The sequence below is a fragment of the Idiotropiscis lumnitzeri genome, chromosome 2 (genome assembly GCF_059441095.1).
Source record: "Idiotropiscis lumnitzeri isolate Australia: NSW breed Sydney's pygmy pipehorse chromosome 2, RoL_Ilum_1.0, whole genome shotgun sequence".
Lineage (NCBI taxonomy): Eukaryota > Metazoa > Chordata > Actinopteri > Syngnathiformes > Syngnathidae > Idiotropiscis > Idiotropiscis lumnitzeri.
In genome coordinates this window covers 27,878,755-27,897,436 of record NC_142392.1, presented here as the reverse complement: position 1 = coordinate 27,897,436, position 18,682 = coordinate 27,878,755, and the positions used below count along the sequence as shown (strand labels likewise).

The following is an 18,682-nucleotide window of genomic DNA, read 5'->3' as shown; positions in this document are numbered from 1 at the left end:
ATGCTGGCTGTACTGGCAAAGAGGGAGGAGGAGAACCTCGCCCAGAAGAGGAACCAGGAACTGGAAGCTCAGATCTCGGAGCTGCAGGAGGATCTGGAATCGGAGAGACAGGCGCGCAACAAGGCAGATGAGGCGCGCAGAGACCTTGGAGAGGAGCTGGAAGCTCTCAAGACTGAGTTGGAGGACACTTTAGACTCAACTGCAGCACAGCAAGAGCTGCAGGTCAAGTTTGGAGAGAGCGAACAGCAGAGGCGGGAGATGGCTGACAAGTTGGCCAAGATGCAGTCGGAGCTGGACAATGTCAACAGTCTGCTGACTGAAGCCGAGGGCAGAAACATCAAAGTCAGCCAAGACCTGTCTTCAGTGGAGTCGCAGCTGCAGGATGCACAGGAGATGCTCCAAGAGGAGACTCGCCAAAAGCTGAGCCTCTCCACTCGCTTGCGGCAGCAGGAGGACGAGCGGAACGCTCTGCGGAAGATGCTGGCTGAGGCAGAAGAGGGCAAGAGGAACGCGGAGAAGCAGGTCTCCTCACTTCAAGCCCAGCTGGTCGACATGAAGAAGGCTGATGGGGATCAGGTCCCCCGTCTCGGCTGCGCCCGGTCCGAATGCTGCGCCCGGCCCGCAGTCGCCTCCACGTCAGCTGCAGCAACCCATGTCGCCTCCACGTCAGCTGCAGAAACCCATGTCGCCTCCACGTCAGCTGCAGCAACCCATGTCGCCTCCACGTCAGCTGCAGCAACCCATGTCGCCTCCGCGTCAGCTGCAGCAACCCACGTCGCCTCCACGTCAGCTGCAGCAACCCACGCCGCCTCCACGCCAGCTGCAGCAACCCACGTCGCCTCCACGCCAGCTGCAGCAACCCATGCCGCCTCCACGCCAGCTGCGCAGACCATGCCGCCTCCACGTCAGCTGCAGCAACCCACGGTGCCTCCACGTCAGCTGCAGCAATCCACGCCGCTTCCACGTCAGCTGCAGCAACCCACGCCGCTTCCACGTCAGCTGCAGCAACCCACGCCGCTTCCACGTCAGCTGCAGCAACCCACGCCGCTCCCTCGTCGGCTGCAGCTTCCAGTGCCGGTCCCTCACCAGCTGCAACCTCCAGAGTCCCACTCCGGCTCACCGTCAGCTGCTGAGCCCCGTCCAGGCACCTCCCTAGCTGCGAAGCCCCGTCCCGGCTCCTCGCCAGCTGCTGAGCCCCGTCCCGGCTCCTCGCCAGCTGCTGAGCCCCGTCCCGGCTCCTCGCCAGCTGCTGAGCCCCGTCCCGGCTCCTCGCCAGCTGCTGAGCCCCGTCCCGGCTCCTCGCCAGCTGCTGAGTCCCGTCCCGGCTCCTCGCCAGCTGCTGAGTCCCGTCCCGGCTCCTCGCCAGCTGCTGAGTCCCGTCCCGGCTCCTCGCCAGCTGCTGAGCCCCGTTCCGGCGCCTTGCCAGCGCCCCAGGTCCACGTTCCGGCGGAGCACTCCCTGCATCCGTCCCAAGTTCACGTCCCGGCGTAGCAGTCCCTGCATCCGTCCCAAGTTCACGTCCCGGCGTAGCAGTCCCTGCATCCGTCCCAAGTTCACGTCCCGGCGTAGCACGTCCTGCGTCCGCCTCAAGCTCATGTCCCGGCGGAGCACGTCCTGCGCCCGTCCCAAGTCCTTGTTCTGGCAGAGCACGTCCCGCAGCCGCCTCAGGTCTTTGATCCGACGGCGCTCGTCCTGCACCCGTCGCAAGTTCCTGCCTCGACGGCGGTGAACAATTCCCTGCCGTCCCAAGTCACGTTCGCGACGGCGTCCAAAGGACCGCCGTCGTTTCCCGCCTCTGTCTCGGCGGTCGTCGACGACGCGCCGCCGCCCTTCGTCTCTGCCTCGGCGACGTCTGATGAACCGTCGCCGCCTCCCGCCTCTGTCTCGGCGACGTCCGATGATCCGCCACTGCTCCCGGTTCCTGCCTCGGCGGTGGACGACGACCAACCGCCGCTCCACGTTCCTGTCTCGGCGGGGCTCGACGACCAGTCGCCGCTCCACGTTCCTGTCTCGGCGGGGCTCGACGACCAGTCGCCGCTCCACGTTCCTGTCTCGGCGGGGCTCGACGACCAGCCGCCGCTCCACGTTCCTGTCTCGGCGGGGTTCGACGACCAGCCGCCGCTCCACGTTCCTGTCTGGGCGGGGTTCGACGACCAGCCGCCGCTCCAAGTACCTGCCTCGACGGCGCTCGACGACCTACCGCCGCGTCTCGTCCCTGCTCCGGCGGCGTCCGGCGATCCACCGCGTCTCGTCCCCGTCTCGGCGGCGTCCGACGACCAGCCGCCGCTCCACGTTCCTGTCTCGGCGGTGCTCAACGACCAGCCGCCGCTCCACGTTCCTGTCTCGGCGGGGTTCGACAACCAGCCGCCGCTCCACGTTCCTGTCTCGGCGGGGTTCGACAACCAGCCGCCGCCCCAAGTGCCTGCCTCGACGGCGGTCAACGACCCACCGCCGCGTCTCGTCCCTGCTCCGGCGGCGTCCGGCGATCCACCGTGTCTCGTCTCCGTCTCGGCGGCGGTGTCCAACGTCCTACCGTCGCTCCAAGTTACTGCCTCGGTTGCGCCCACCTCAACGCCGGCCCAAGCCCCGTCCTCTGCTGCACCCAGCGTTGCGCCGCCGCCTCTCGTCTCAGCCCCGTCGGCGGACTCCTTTTGGCGTTCGGGTCGCCCCGGACGTCCGCCTGAATGGCCACAATGGGACGTGCTGGTCTGGCCGCCCGCACGCCCTCCTGAAGGGCCGCGAAAGGACTTGCTGGTCTGGCCTCCCGGACACCCGCCAGACCGGTCCCGAACACGGGTGGTGGTCCCACCTCCCGACCCCTTCCGCCCACCCTCGTTTTTGGACTTTGTTCTTTGGGTTGTTGTTTTTTTTCTTTTGGCTTTATTTGGGACGTCTGGAATCCGTCCCTTGAGGGGGGGGTACTGTCATGACCCGTGTCGGGCATGTCAGTGTGTTTGTTGTTATTTTCTTCCCTCCTTCGTGCCATGTGCTTTTCTGTTATTGTTTTGTCAGCTGTGTAGGGGCGTTTCCCTCTCAGCCGTCTCATCCTCACCAGCCACGCACCTGTTCCCTGTCAACCATCACGCACCTGATTCCCATCTGCTCCCCTGATTACTCGGACTATTTAAGCTTCTCAGACCAACTACTGAACGTCGGGTCATTGCCACACTTTCCGGACTTCCACGACCACGTTTGTTCCTGTCAAGCTCATGCTCTTGTTCACGTCCTCGTTCCCGTTACGTCCCTCAGCGTTTTGCCCCGGCTTCTGTTCCTCGTCCTCCTTTTCTGTTAGTCACGTTTTGGTTGCCCTTGATACCTAGCACCCTGCCACGTTGTTTGTTTCATTTAATAAATTCCCTTCACGTTACCCACCTCTTGGCCTCCTCGCCTTTTGGGTCCACCTCCTCCTCGCTGTAAGGCGAGCCCCCCAACATGAATTAAAGAAAATTTAGTTCACTGAGTTCAAATATCTAACTGTCTCGAGATTATAAATTAAGCCCTGAGCTAACGCTCCAATTTTTACAGTTTTTTGGCAAATCTTTAAAGCAAACCAAATGAAATAGTAACCATTTATGATAAATAAAAATCCCAAACCTAGAATTACGCAGATACCAAATTAAACCGTTTTTTACGGGAAGAATAGGTGCTCTCCAAGATGTAGACAGCTCCAAGACCGCTGCAGTCTTCACCTCCTATTGTCTCCCGAATGCCTCCCTCCACCTCCAGGCTGTGCCAACTCTGATTCTGTCAACTGGGTGAGGGTGTAGAGACAGTAAAACAATTGAGGGAGCTGTGGAGCAGAGCCCAAAATCAGTCGGGCCCCGTGTCCACAACCCCTCCGGCAGAGACGCACACAGAGCTACCTCTCCCGAGTGACCCGCTTCGTGAAATTTTGAAATTTAGTCACGTTCCCAAAACCGAAGAATTTGTAGTGGGTGCTGAAGTATGATACCCTGTTAGTGACGCAGAGTATTCAACATTCGTAATAGACGTCTGAACCCAGCCAACCGCCTCGACACACCGCTTTACCATGGGGCCTAGATCTTTAGTATGAAGACGCGCATCAATAGTCAATGTGATTTGTGGCTCAGCGAAAGTAAACAATTCATACCATTTCTGCTGCTCAGGGACAAGGCACGCATGCGAGGCAACGCCGGTAGACATTGCACATATATAATCCTAATGCAAGATGAACTCCTGACTAAATTTGGATGAATGCATTTTGATAAACCAAATCATGTGTGCGATCATATGTACAGTGTACAATGTACTGGGTCAATTGGTGAATGGGTGGAGGTTGGATCAGGAACAGGGCATACCCACCGCGGGAGGATGGAGAACCAGGTTTCAGAGCTGCCCTCAGATGTTTCAGTTCAGCCAGTGGAATGGAGGAGAGCACCACATATGCGCCGCGGCCCCCTGTCATGGAATGGGGTACCAGCGGGTTGGTGTCAAGAGTGCGTTGGGAGTGGGTAACGGTGGCGCCCCCTGCGCTGGTTGAGCTCTGGGCGACAGGAATGGCACCGGACCAGAGGATGGCACATTCCAGAAAGTGGCTCGGTATGGACTGCTCATCACCCAGTGACCCCACACTCCGGTGCAAGAGCACACCCCACTCACAACTCCCGTCAATAACCACCCCTACCTCTGTTACCGCAATCCTGACCTCGTTGACCGGCCGGGTACGGACAGCCAATCTGCTGTGGTGCCGCGTCACCCGAACCTTGCCTAGGAGCAGCAGAAGCGGAAGGCGCAGGTGCAATGGGAGCTGCATGCATTAGCTGCCCCACCCCTTTTTTTCATTTTTTTTATTTTATAATTTTTAGCCCTCTTGGCCACCTGAACCTGCAAGTACAACAATTTTTAGTAACACTCCTTAATCCAATCCCACATTTTCCTTTTCTGATGTCGTGCAAAATGATGTAAAAAAAAAATTGTTCTCCTGAGACTCATTAGCATTTTTTCATTGATGGACTGTTTCACATGATGTCCGTAACCGGAAGGACACGCCCTAAGGACGGCCAACTGGAACAGCTGCGGAATGACGACATTATTGGACGGGTCACTGCCGGAAGTCTCACTCCATTCACGTCTCGCCCTGGCCACATAGACCAGGCCTGTCTCCTCCGCTCCCCACCTGAAAGATACAGCAACATCGGCCCCAACAGGGCCAGAAATATCTGATGCACGGCACGGCCAATCTCACCTGAGGTGTCCCCATTCAGCCGGTGACCGTCATGCTGGTCTGTAGGTCTGGCCTCGGCCTCAAGTAAGGACAGTTCCTGACAAGTAAATTTTGTCCCGCATGTAACTCTGTAATCCCCTCTACGAAGAACCTACCCTTGCGTTAAGTGAGTATTTTTCATAAAAACAGCGCCACCGCCCACTTAACTGAAATTAACCTCAAGTATCACAGCTGTAATGCCGTATATTCTGGAAAAGTCTTAACAATACAACAAAATTCTGCTCTATCCTGGACTGGGTGTGTGTTATCTATTCGTGCACCCAATGTGAATATTGAAACTGCGGAGCACATGAGCAGGCTAAAGCAACAACTATATCTTAATCTGTTTTCATGGAACCTAACTTAGAATATCTTATCAACATCACCCTCCTTGTTGAGGAGAAACTCCGGGATGGGCGTGATGAGACGCTATTTGAAGCGTTCTCCGGCCTTGTGGTCACACAGGTCACATGTCACCTCAAACCTGTGGAGAGAACTGGAGGAGTGGCACTTGCCAGTGAGAAGGGGTAAATTACCTCCCTTCTGAAAATTTCAGTTTTGCATAAATTTTGTGTAATAATGTCAATCAATCATTCACTTGATGCTTGAATTTGATTAGTCCAATCTGTCTCCAATAACAATTTGAAAATCAGTACTTGGGAGTGCAATAGGGATTCAGGTTGATCAGGCCTGTCCGCCCATTGCATCCTACGTGCTGTTAGGGCTTGCCGGTGCCCTCAATCAGGTTTCTTTCCTGAGGCCCGTCCCTTAAACATTCACTCAAACCACTTAGACATACAAACACTTTTTCTGTCACACTTTCATTCACCAAAAAGATACTTTCCAATTCCACACAGAGACCCCTCCCTCGGCGCTAATTTAGCCTCAATTTAGCCAGCATATGACAAAGTTTACCACTGTGCGTTTGTGGATTTTCCCATTCGGTCTCCGTGAAATCGTTTCTCCTGTTCCTCCTGGACGTAGCTGATGATCCTGCACCTGTGACGTCAAACAGCTCATAGATGCGGATGTTAGTCTGGTATTTCTGGAATGCTGTCTTGTCCCTTAAAAGTTGTCATGTCAGGGCTGGTGTCGCATAGTCATAAAACATCTGTCGTCCACCTTTGTTACATTTGATACACATCAGTTAATAAATCAGCTCTCGAACTATTTAATCCAACTTTATACTTAGCAAACTTCTCATCAATTGCTAGACATCTCCTGTTCTAAAGATTTTCTTTAAACATGATCATAAAATGTTTCAATTAAAACCTATCCCCAAAACCTAATCCCTTTGCGTCATGGTCCTTTTTGTCCTGTCATGTTTTTGTTTTGTGTTTGCCCAGCTGGAGTGGGGGCGTTTCCTTCCAGCGCTTGTTCCTGTTCATGTCGTCATGGCTGGAGAGACACGGCCAAAAGACGCGCCGTATCAAAGGGCGCAGTCCCAGGTGAGGGTGCTATTTCTGTATTTGATACATAGATAGAACGCACCGTATCATTGGGCGCAAACAGAACCAAGCAACCGAGCAGTCGCGCTAGCTGCTCAGTCGCGCTAGCGTGTTTTTAAAATGGCAGCGGGAGTTCAGTGGTACTTTATTTTAGCTCTTAACAACGTGCTGAAGTTGTCCTTATCCAAAAATGCACCAAGTCCATTTCTTCTCTATCCAAGATAAACAGAGGGACAGTTCTCCACTAAACACGAGAGTCATTATCAGTCTGCCTCGCCGTCTCGCTGCGGCGCAGCCCCTCAGATGGGATGCCGACACAATGCCGGCGTGAGCAAGTCACTAATCAACAAACGATGTGCGGTCACGGAGTTACATTAAAACTAAAACTATCACCCCAAATCAACTGAATAGCATAATAGTGTAGGCCCAGCAAAATTACACCTCCCAGATTACCATACAATACCTTAGTTAACATGCATGCACACTAAAACAGAAGATAGCATGGCTAGCGTGGCTAGCTGTTTTTAAAAAGGCAACAGGAGCAAAACTGAGTTTGGTTGTATTTTATTTAACAATGTACTCACATTAATATTGATCAGTCATCCACAAATCCTTCAAAATCATCGTCTTCCGTATCAGATACAAACAGTTGGGCAAATTCTCCCTCAAACACGCCAGGTTCCCTCTCGTCATTGTCCAATTCTGTGTCGCTGCTGAGCGGCTCCTCGGATGTAATGCCGGCTTTCGCGAAAGCTCTTACAATAGAGCTAGCAGACACGTTCGTCCAAGCACCTACAATCCACTCGCAAATTGTGGCATAACTTGCTCTTCGCTGTCTCCCAGTCTTTGTGAAGCTGTGTTCGCATTCCGCCATCCATCGCTCCCACGCAGCACGCAACTTCACTTTGAACGCCCTGTTTATACTAATGTCGAGTGGTTGGAGTTCCTTTGACAAGCCTCCCGGGATGATGGCAAGCTCTGAGTTCATATGCGTGACTTGGTTTTTCACAGCGGCTGTCAGATGGGTACGCATGGAGTCAGACCAACAGCGACGGTGACGCGTGGAAAAAAACAACGGGTCTCTTTACGTACACCTCACTCAGCCCCTCTCTCATTTTGTCCTCGTCCATCCAGCCCTTTTGATTGGCCTTGATGATAACGCCGGCAGGAAACTTCTCTTTAGGCAGCGTCTTCCGCTTAAAAATCACCATAGCTGGTAATTTTTGTCCGTTAGGATGGCAAGCTAGGACAACAGTAAAAGCCGACTTCTCGTGCCCCGTTGTGCGGATTGCTACCGTGCTGAGCCCCTTCTTCTCCACAGTGCGGCTCGCCGGGATGTCGAAAGTTAGTGGCACCTCGTCCATATTGGTGATGTGACTGGGCTGGATACGTTTGTCGGTAATCTTTTTGCTGCAGTAAGAGCGGAAGGCGACCATCTTCTCCTTGTAATCCTCTGGGAGTTGCTGTGCGACGGTCGTCTTTGCCCGGATGGATAGATGGCGCCGTTTCATAAAACGAAAACACCAAGACGCCCCTCCTTGGAAATGTTCGATGTTCAATTCGCCAGCAAGCATTACTGCCCTCTGTCGAATGGTGATGGTAGATACGCTTCTCCCAGCTGTTCTGTGAGCAGCAATCCATTGCTCGAGCTGGTCTTCCAACACGGGCCATCTTGCCTTGCTTCCACGAAAACTCAGTGTAGTTTTCTTGACTTTCTTGACTCTGTCTTCCTGCTTCCTCGTCTTGCGAACCATGGATTCGTTGATTTTTAATTCCCTCGCAGCTGCTCGATTCCCATGAACATTTGCGTAGCTGATAGCTTGTAGCTTGAACTGTGCTTCGTAAGAGTGTCTCTTCATTGATGCCATTTTTGCTGATTAATTGCCTGAGCAACGTGTTGCACCTGGTATATATTGGGGCATTGGGGCTGCTTTGCACTGGGGGCGTGTCTTTGCATTGTCATTCACGCCCATCTCCCTCTCATATCCGCCTGTTGTCGTTCACGCCCATCGTTCCCCTCTCACGCCCCCTGCTGTCGTTAGCCACGCCCGCCTTCTCTCTCTATATAAGCGGTGTGCATGCAGTAAATGTTCGCAGTCAGCCCAGCAGTGCACTTGGTCCACATAATGGGCGCTCCACCTCAAAAGGCGCCCTGGCTTTCTTGGACGAGTTTCAGGACTTTAAAGTGGGCCTGATGACTGCGAAAATACGGTAATCCAATGTATAAAAAATATAATATAGCATGAAAAAAAATATTTGGTATATTTGACAAAATGATACGTTTTTTCCGAAGTGAGATCCTGCTTAGCAACAAACCCCAAACGCTTGATAGAGCTCAATCTAGAAAGTGGTTTTAGCAAGTCAGAAATGTATTCAGAAAGTGAAATATTAAATGTATGTGAGGCATATTTGAAGAGTTTGAGTTTTGTTCAATGGACCATACATATACGAGCCAGCCAAACACAGCGAGAAAACCAGCACTGATTCCAGTCGCCATCAAGTTGCCAACTCCTGACATTCCAAAACCTTTGAGAGAAACTGAGACTATTTACTGTGAGAGTATGTAAATAGTTTGTGTATTTTTAATCATGTTTTTTATACACTATTTGTATCAATGATAATTACACACACACACTCACAGACACGAACATCATTGCTTCAGCACACATGCGCACACCCACACGCTTGTTTTAAGTTTCACTTTCCATAGGTTTCGTTTTTCTCTGAATAAAGTCCAGAGGGATGGGCGAAGAAGTCAGTGAGAGTGCGGGAGAGTGAACTGGCAAGACGTCTACTTCAAGACAAGTCAAGTCAATTTTATTTGTATAGCCCTTAATCACAGACAGTCTCAAAGGGCTTTACATAGCCACAATCGACATCCCCGATCTTAACCCCCAGGAGGGCAAGGAAAAACTCACAAAACCTCATTAGGGGAAAAGTGAGAAACCTTGAGAAGGGACCACAGATGGGGGAATCCCCCTTCCAGGCTGCAATGGATGCCAACTGGACAACATTTGACACATACAATGATGCTATGCAATAATAGATGAGATAATATAAGAGTCAATTGAATGAAGTGCTGCAGGAAGATGACTTCAGTGGAGTGGGTCCTCATCCAGGGCCGTAATATCCATGGCAGCATATCCGAAGATGAGCCTTCGATCTTGTACCGGTCAGTTGGTGTAAATTCAGTACAGCCACTTCCAAGTGAATCGCCATCACCTAATTCGGGGAATTGGGAACAGAAAAGAAAGAACGGAAATAGCAAACAGGCCAACAAGTAGTTCAATGAAGTGCTGAAATATAAGGAAATCAGAAAAGGCGCTGCATGAAGACGACTTCGGCAGAGCAGGTCCCTTCCCGGTTCGTCAGTGCCGTAATCTTCAAAGCATGTCCCCATCACCTAATTCCCAAGCAGGGGAAGGAGGGGGCAGAAAAGAGAAGAAGCGGCAGTAAACAGGCCAACAAATAATTAAATTAGATGCTAAAGTATATAAATAAATTGATCAAATGTCGCGCTGCAGGAAGACGACATCACTGGAACAGGTGCATGCCCAGTTGGTCAATGCCTTAAACTTCCGAGTGGGTCACCGTCACCTAATCCCCCAGCCGGGGGAAAAGGGGGCAGAAAAGAAAACAAAAAAGAAAAAAAAAACGGCAGTAAACAGGCCAACAAATATTTCAGCTAAATGCACAAGAGTATAAATGCGTCTTTAATAGTGTTTTGAACATTTCTACTGAGGTGGCGCCTCTAATACCTGAGGGTAGTGCATTCCAAAGAATTGTTGCCAGAATAGAGAACGCTCGAGAACCTGCGGACTTCTTTTTGGCTCGCGGGATCACTAAAAGACCAGCATTTTGTGAGCGAAGGTTTCGGGACGGAACATATGGTACCACGAGGTCAACGAGATAAGAAGGTGCTAAGCCGTGCAATATTTTAAAAGTAAGTAGCAGAACTTTAAAATCACATCTCAAGTGGACCGGAAGCCAATGCAAATTGGCTAATATCGGGGTAATATGATCAAACTTTCTCGTCTTAGTTAAGAGTCTAGCTGCATTTTGAACTAATTGCAGACTTTTAAATACTAGACATGGGGAGACCCGAGAGCAAAACGTTACAATAGTCGAGGCGAGACGTAACAAACGCATGGATTAAGATTTCCGCGTCACACGTTGATAGAATTGGGCGAATTTTAGCAATGTTACGCAGATGAAAAAACGCAGTTCGAGTAATATTTTTAATGTGGATTTGAAATGACATAGTTGCGTCAAATATGACACCGAGATTTTTTTGTTGAATCCTTTTGGATAATATTACATTTATCGATATTCAGAGTGGTGTCTTTGAAAAGGTACCGATGACGCGCTGGTCCAATGATGAGCATCTCGGTTTTATCTGAGTTAAGACGCAAAAAATTGAAAGACATCCATTGTTTAATTTCGGCAAGGCACGCCTCTAATTTATAGCAGTCGCGCGGATTCGTTATATCCAACGGCATGTATAATTGCGTATCATCAGCATAACAGTGAAAACTAATGTTATATTTCCGTATAATATCACCAAGCGGTAGCATATAGATGCTAAACAATAGAGGTCCAAGTACCGATCCCTGCGGAACTCCACATGTGATCTTACAAAGATCCGAAGTCGTATTGCCATGAATTACACAGTGCGTCCTCTCCGACAGATACGAATTAAACCAAGAAAGCGCTGAACCTGAAATGCCAACACACGTTTCAAGGCGTTTTAATAATATGTTATGATCAACGGTATCAAAAGCGGCACTAAGATCGAGTAAGAGTAATATTGATGAGGTGTCGGCGTCCAAAGCTATGAGACGATCATTAGTAACTTTAGCAAGGGCCGTCTCAGTAGAGTGGTCGGCTCTAAAACCCGATTGGAAAGGTTCAAATTGATTATTAGCAGTCATATATTCATTAAGTTGTTGCGCTACGACTTTTTCAAGAATTTTTGCAATAAACGGAAGATTTGAAACCGGTCTATAGTTGATGAGACTCTCTGGGTCAAGGTTTGGTTGCTTAAGTAACGGTCGGATAACGGCGGTCCTAAAAGCTGCTGGTACTACACTCGTGGTAAGTGATAGATTAATTATATTTAAAACAGACGGTCCTAGGGTCGTAAACAGTTCTTTAATTAGTTTGCCAGGAAGCGGATCGAGCACACAAGTTGTCGGTATTGCCGCACTCACCAATTTTGTTGGGCTTTCAAGAGATACTTTTTTAAATTGAGATGAGGTTATCGGACAGTTATCAGCCCTAATGTCCCTATTAACACTATTTATCGCGGAATTCGACGGAATTTTAAGAACAGTGTCTTTAATCTCATCACGAATACATTCTATCTTCTCAGTAAAGAATTGCATGAAATCGTGAGCTGAATAGGAAGAGCTATCTGAGGTTGGTTGCTGTTGCATTAGCATTGCTACGGTTTCAAATAAATATTTAGGGTTGTTTTTATGTAAGACAATTAATCTAGAGTAATAATTAGTTTTGGCTAGATCGAGCGCTTCCTTGTATATTGGTAAATTATCTCACCATGCCTGACGGAAGACCTCAAGTTTGGTCGCACGCCATTTGCGCTCAAGCTTCCTACAAGATCGTTTCAGTATGCGCGTTTCCTCTGTAAACCACGGAGTCAGCCTCTTTGGGCGAGTTTTAGTTTCTAAAGGTGCGACGGAGTCAAGCGCATTTAACAAAGCGACATTAAAGTTGTTTGTGAGATCATCAATCGTGCCAATATAATTAGGAAACGAAGCAGTTGCTAAAGGGAGTAGCTCAGAGAGCGCAGCGGTGGTTGAGGAGCTAATTTTGCGGCTGCTATAGCTTTGATTATGGTCAGAACGATGACAATGAGCCAAGACTTCAAATTTGATAAAGTAATGGTCAGATATAGCACTGGTATATGGTAATACAATTATTTTTGAGGATGCTAAGCCTCGGGTTAATACCAAATCTAACGTGTTGCCATTTATATGCGTTGCTTCATTTATTATTTGCGTGAAACCAAACATATCAATGATTGTCCGAAACGCGACGGTAAGTGGTTCCGACGGGAGATTCATATGAATGTTGAAGTCGCCCATGATAAGTTACCAAATCAGCTACGAATTCATCTAAAAAGCCGGAGTAAGAGCCAGGCGGACGATAAAGAACGGCAAGATAAAACGGCAGCGCGGCTGTGGATCGCATAACGAGAACTTCAAATGTTTTAAAGGAATTGCTAGGACGAGGACTAAGTTTTAGATTAGATTCGGAAATGAGGGCTACACCCCCGCCTTTCTTTTGAGGGCGCGCAACATGCGAGCTCACGAAGTTTGGAGGCGAAGCCTCATTTAGCGGTAAAAACTGATTCGGTTTTAACCAGGTCTCGCAAAGACCAATCATGTTAAGATTATGGTCTCTAATAAGGTCATTAACTAACAAGGCTTTCGATGAAAGCGATCTAATATTTAAAAAACCGAGTTTCAGTAAAATAGGTCTATCTAAGTTATTCCGCGCAACAGGACTCCTGGTCATAATATTAAGGAGATTGCCTTGCCTAGGTCCCGGATTGTACCTCGAGCGACTATAAACGCGGCGAGAATTTCCGACGGTCGGAATCCGATAGTTATTTAAGAGCTTTCGAGTGCTATTATTGTGAGAGAACGGCTCGTCGTCGATAAGATCGACCGAGAAGGAATGCTTAAAGTTTAAGCATTCCTTCTCCCATCATGTATTGACACCTCAGTAGAAATTATATCAGTATGTGATGCAACAGCGTATGGTGTGTAGCGCTCAAATCTAGAAGAAAAGCTATGTGTGTTGTCTAAGTCTAGCATAGCGCTAGTTAGCGCTAGCATTACAGACTCCATACCCTCCCTTACAGGCTCACTATTCGCCTGCAACCCGACCTGCTCTAATATGAATAGTCATGGAAGGCTCAAACAATAATCTATGTTTCTACAAAGAGTGATGGCGCCTTCCCAGTCAGGGAGAGTCTTTCCATGAGAATGGTGCAAGTGTTGCATGTGGTGGTGCACGAAACCATAGTTGCGTTTACTCACCCGGTTGTATGAAAGCGGAGGAACAGATGTCGCGCCGAAAGTGACGTCACGGGGAGTCAAGTTTAAAAGGGCACACAGTGGAGAAAATCTTTTTTCCTGCTCAGTTTGTGGCAAAAGCTTCTCTTTTAAGTCAAATGTAACAAGCCACACAAGAATACACAGTGGAGAAAACCATTTTTCTTGCTCAGTTTGTGGCAAAAGCTTCTCTGATAAGTCAAGTTTAACAAAACACACAACACATAGTGGAGAAAATCCTTTTTCCTACTCAGTTTGTGGCAGATACTTCTCTAGAAAGTCAAATTTACAAATCCACACAGGAATACACAGTGGAGGGAAGCCTTTTTCCTGCTTGGTTTGTGGAAAATGCTTCTCTCGAAAGTCACATTTAACAGCGCACACAAGAACACACAGTGGAGAGAAGCCATTCAGTTGCAGCGTTTGTGCTAAAAAAGTCTTCACTAAACGTAGTGCTGAGAGACACGATTGTGCTGGTGAGAATTGCAGCAATCCTTGAAGCTGAAAAAAAGACAAAAAAACTGAAGGAACCGACTCCTCGTGGTAAGATGTAAATGTGATTTTGAATGAAATATGATATATTGAATTTTGCAAAGCTCTTTTATTGACACTAAGCCAATGTGATCAGTGCCAGAAGAACCAACGTGTCTGAGTGATGATTTTTTTTGTGTTTACATCAAACATGTAAATAAAATTAATTGCCTTTGCCTGGAACAACATTTGTTAACATTATTCTTTTCCGTTGTGTTTTTGATTGTACCTAATGGAAAAGGTGTGAGAAGAAACTGTGCTTATGAAATCGGTGCCTTCCACAATCATCAATAAAATCACTTGTTCCACTTGCTCAACTGGCCTTTTTCCTGAGCCTTTGTGTTTAGTAGAGTCATTTAAAAGTCTAATATAGAAAACAGTGTCAGTGTGAAAAGGTCGGTTTCTGATTGCCAAACTTACATTTATGAATAAAAAAGTTATTATTAGCAAATAAATTATGAAAAAAGCATCTACAGCACCACACTTCTTAAAGAAACAGAAAACAACATTTTCCCACTTTAAAGAAAAGTCTTTATAAAGAAATAAACTGACAAATTTATTGAAGTCCTTCCAAAATGTCCTTGAATATGAGCCGATCCAAAACAGGTGTTGAATTGTCTTAGCGTGGGTTCCACAAAAAGAGCAACTCTTTCTTTCTCTCTCTTCGGTACAAAACACAGTTTTACGCTTACAATGCAAACTGTGCCACAATTGTTAACCAATCAGGAGTCGGACGCGAGGGCTGATTCTGATTGGCTGTTTACTGGCAAATCGCATTTTATAACAGTATGACGTCCGGGTAGACTCAAAAACACAGGCCGTGTCCAAATTAACAGTCCGCGACCTCAGAAGGCCAGTTTGCAGGCTGGGTCCTCTGAAGCCAAACAAGGCTCCTCCTCATGTAGCCTGAATGGACCGCATAACTCGTGGTGAATTTGGACAGGCTCAATAGCTACAAATTAATATGCTCCGTCTTTCGATGTCCAATATGGCGACCAGAATACGTCACTTCCGGTGCGACGAGACTGCTTACGCAGGTGTCCAAATTCACGCAGCCTCCGAGAACTAGCCTTCAAATCTGGCCTTGTTTCCATTAGTTTCCATGGCGACGGGCCCTGAGGGAAGGCTACTAAAATGTAACCTTCGTAGCCTTAAATGCCTCGCTCTTCTTACGCCGTTCTACACTCTTCTTCGACAAAAAAAACCCAAACGAAGCTACGTACGTGTTCCACCTCATCGGAGTGCACTTTCAGATGTAAGTATAAGTTATTTGTATGTAATATTAAAACATCAATCATAAGAAATATTGGGCAGCAATGGTTGGATATTTAGCTCCAGATTAAGATCAGTTTATCAGTTATGGGCCAAATATAACTAAGGTCGTTCTAGTAACTCTTGTAGAGAAGGTACGGATGAAACATTTGAATTGTCGTAATTCTGCATGCATGCAAAATAGCATTATTTTATTTTATCTTTCTCTTTAGGGAGCAAGGAGATGACCGCGCGGCTGATCAAGCTCCAGGGGGAATCGTATATACGACAGCCTCTTTACGGGAGGCCAAGTTCTTCGCAGCCAGTGCATGGTGTAAAAAAAATATCACAGGAAAAACATTTAACGGGTTATTGTCTTATCTATTTCCATCCATTTACTCAAGATGCGCTAATTCAATGGTTCCTAATCTTTCTTGGGTTGTGTACCCTCGGGTACCCCCCTGACTCTTATGTGTTGATTATTCACTAAATGTATGTAACAGAACTGTTCATTAATTATTATTTTCTCTACCTTAACGTGATTTGTTAGGAATTGGATATGAAATAGGATATTAGAATATTTAAGTCACATATATTTCAATAGTAGGGAGCAAAACAAAGAAATAAAACTGCCTTTGTTGAAACGAACTCATGAAATAAGACTCTACAAACTGGGTTTAGAAATGCCGAGACAAGAATTGGAGAGACAGAGGTTGGCAGAGGAGAGAAGGGCAACTGAGAGGAGGGAGACATTTGAAAGGTTTTTCAGTTTAATGGAAAAAACGATTGATCAAAATAAAAATCAATGCTTGGTGTTCAAGACTAGAATTTATATAACATTCACTTAAAAGTAAACAAAAACCGGGGTACTTTCAAAACAGATGAACGAGTTTGTATTGCTCAACAACTTATTTTACGTGTTTACATGCATTTGTCCCAGTCACAGCTTTAGATCAGCTTCTTCAAACAAAAGTGAAAAAGCCCAGGTTTGTAAAAGACCAAAACTTTTACAATAATATGAAGATGCCATCATGTGTCTGTTTTGCTTGCAAACTGTTAGGAACAAACAAAATGGATAAATTAAGTACATCATAACTCACAGTAAATTCACAGAAATAACTATTCACAGTAAATAAATAAAAAAGCATTTCCCAGTTCATAACTGTTGCAGGATAAACCTGAGTGTGTCAGTGCTGTTTTGCCAATTTTCGCCTGAGCAGGGACTCATTTGGAGCATGGATGGAACCGTTCTTCCAGGACCCATGACATGGATGGGGCACAATGAGGAGTCCTGATCTTCCTCTCCTGACTCGAAGTGGGGCATCATACCGGTTGCAGTGTCCACTACATCATCCATTACGTGGGGGTTTGCAGGGGTGGCTGGGGCAATTGATGGCTGCCATGTCACGACAAAAGATGGGATAGATTTATTAACCATTCATTACATTGTATATGAATCTATTTTTCCATCTACTGATATTTTGCCATGTTTGTGTGCCTTGGAATGATGAATGTTGAAGCGCCGGGCCCCCACGCCCTGCACCGGCCGCTTGTAAGGAGTGATGACGGGGAGTGGTCGTTGGAGGCACGGGTACCCTCCATCTGCCAAGATGAAGTGCCCTGGAGGAGGATACAACCCTCTTTGGTAAAGGGGGCTGTGCCGGAGGACCCTGGAGTCGTGGACTGATCCAGGCCAACCCATGTAGATGTCCAGAAAGCGACTCTGATGGTCACATACAGCTTGCATAATTATGCTGCTGAAAAGCTTGCGGTTCTTATAAGTCATGACCATCAAGGTCACTTGGAGTCTTGATTCGGACATGACAACCATCTATTGCTCCAGCAACTTTTGCAAATGCATGGTGCCTCGCCAGTCCTGTAAATCCCTGGGTCACTGCCTGAAGGTCTCCTGCAGTGTTGGGGAAGTGGATGACTCTGTGGCGAAGAGCCACCACTTCCCCAGTGACCCGGTGGATGATGTAGTGGACAGTGGACCGCGGCATCCCAAATGCTCGTGCCACCACCCGATATGATGCCCCACTCGCCAGCCAGAAGAGAAAGACAAGGACCTCTATCTCGACACCCCATCCATGTCGTCGGTCTTGGTCCAGAAGGTTCAGCAACACTCTGAAAGAATACCTGCTCAGGCGAAAGTTCGGTTGGAGATCCTCTCCATTGAAAAAAAAAACGGTCCATCACTGGCACACCCAGGTTTATCCTGCAGTTTGGACTTGTTGGCTGTTAATGTTTTGAATAAAAAAGAAAATGAACGCATGAATTATTGTATTTGTTTCATTTGCTTGCATAATTCCGACATTATCACCAACTTAATTTTAATAACTCTGGCCCTAAACTCTCTAGTGGTATTCTGGTGTTTTGCTATATGTAAAAGTATGTATTTGGTCACAAACGAAACACAGGGACAATAAAGCCATCACAAGTATCTAAGCTTTCAAAAACTATTTAAGAATCTATACAATTATTTAATTCCAATTCAATATTCGTTCTCCCCCCGCGAGCCGTCACCTTACCGTGGTGGAGGGGTTTGCGTGTCCCAATGATCCTAGGAGCTAAGTTGTCGGGGGCTTTTGCCCCTGGTAGGGTCACCCATGGAAAACAGGTCGTTGGTGAGGGTCCAGACAAAGCACGGCTCACCAAACCCCCTTATGAAGCACAAAATTATTGGACCACGATTTCCCTTGCCTGGACGCGGGTCACCGGGGCCCCCCTCTGGAGCCAGGCCTGGAGGTGGGGCTCGTCGGCGAGCGCCTGGTGGCTGGGCCTGCACCCATGGGGTGACGTGGGTCCCCCTTCCCATGGGCACATCACTTGTGGGAGGGGTCAAAGGGGTGGGGTGCAATGTGAGTCGGGTGGCGGCAAGAGGCAGGGACCTTGGCGCTCTGGTCCCCGGCTACAGAAACTAGCTCTTGGGACATGGAATGTCACCTCTCTGGCGGGGAAGGAGCCTGAGCTGGTGTGCGAGGAAGAGAAATTCCGACTAGATATAGTTGGGCTCACCTCCACACACAGCTTAGGTTCTGGTACCAGTCCTCTTGAGAGGGGTTGGACACTCTTCCACCGTGGAGTTGCCCAAGGTGAGAGACGCCGAGCAGGTGTGGGCATACCTATTGCCCCCCGGCTTGGCGCCA

The 18,682-nt window shown here is 48.2% G+C and overlaps 1 protein-coding gene across 1 annotated transcript in view; it reads right to left on the bottom strand.

Annotated features, from left to right (window-relative positions):
- LOC148342186 (uncharacterized) overlaps nt 1-18,682 on the bottom strand; it is a 334,990-nt gene that overhangs the window by 306,488 nt on the left and 9,820 nt on the right. The gene's annotated exons all lie outside the window — the stretch shown is intronic.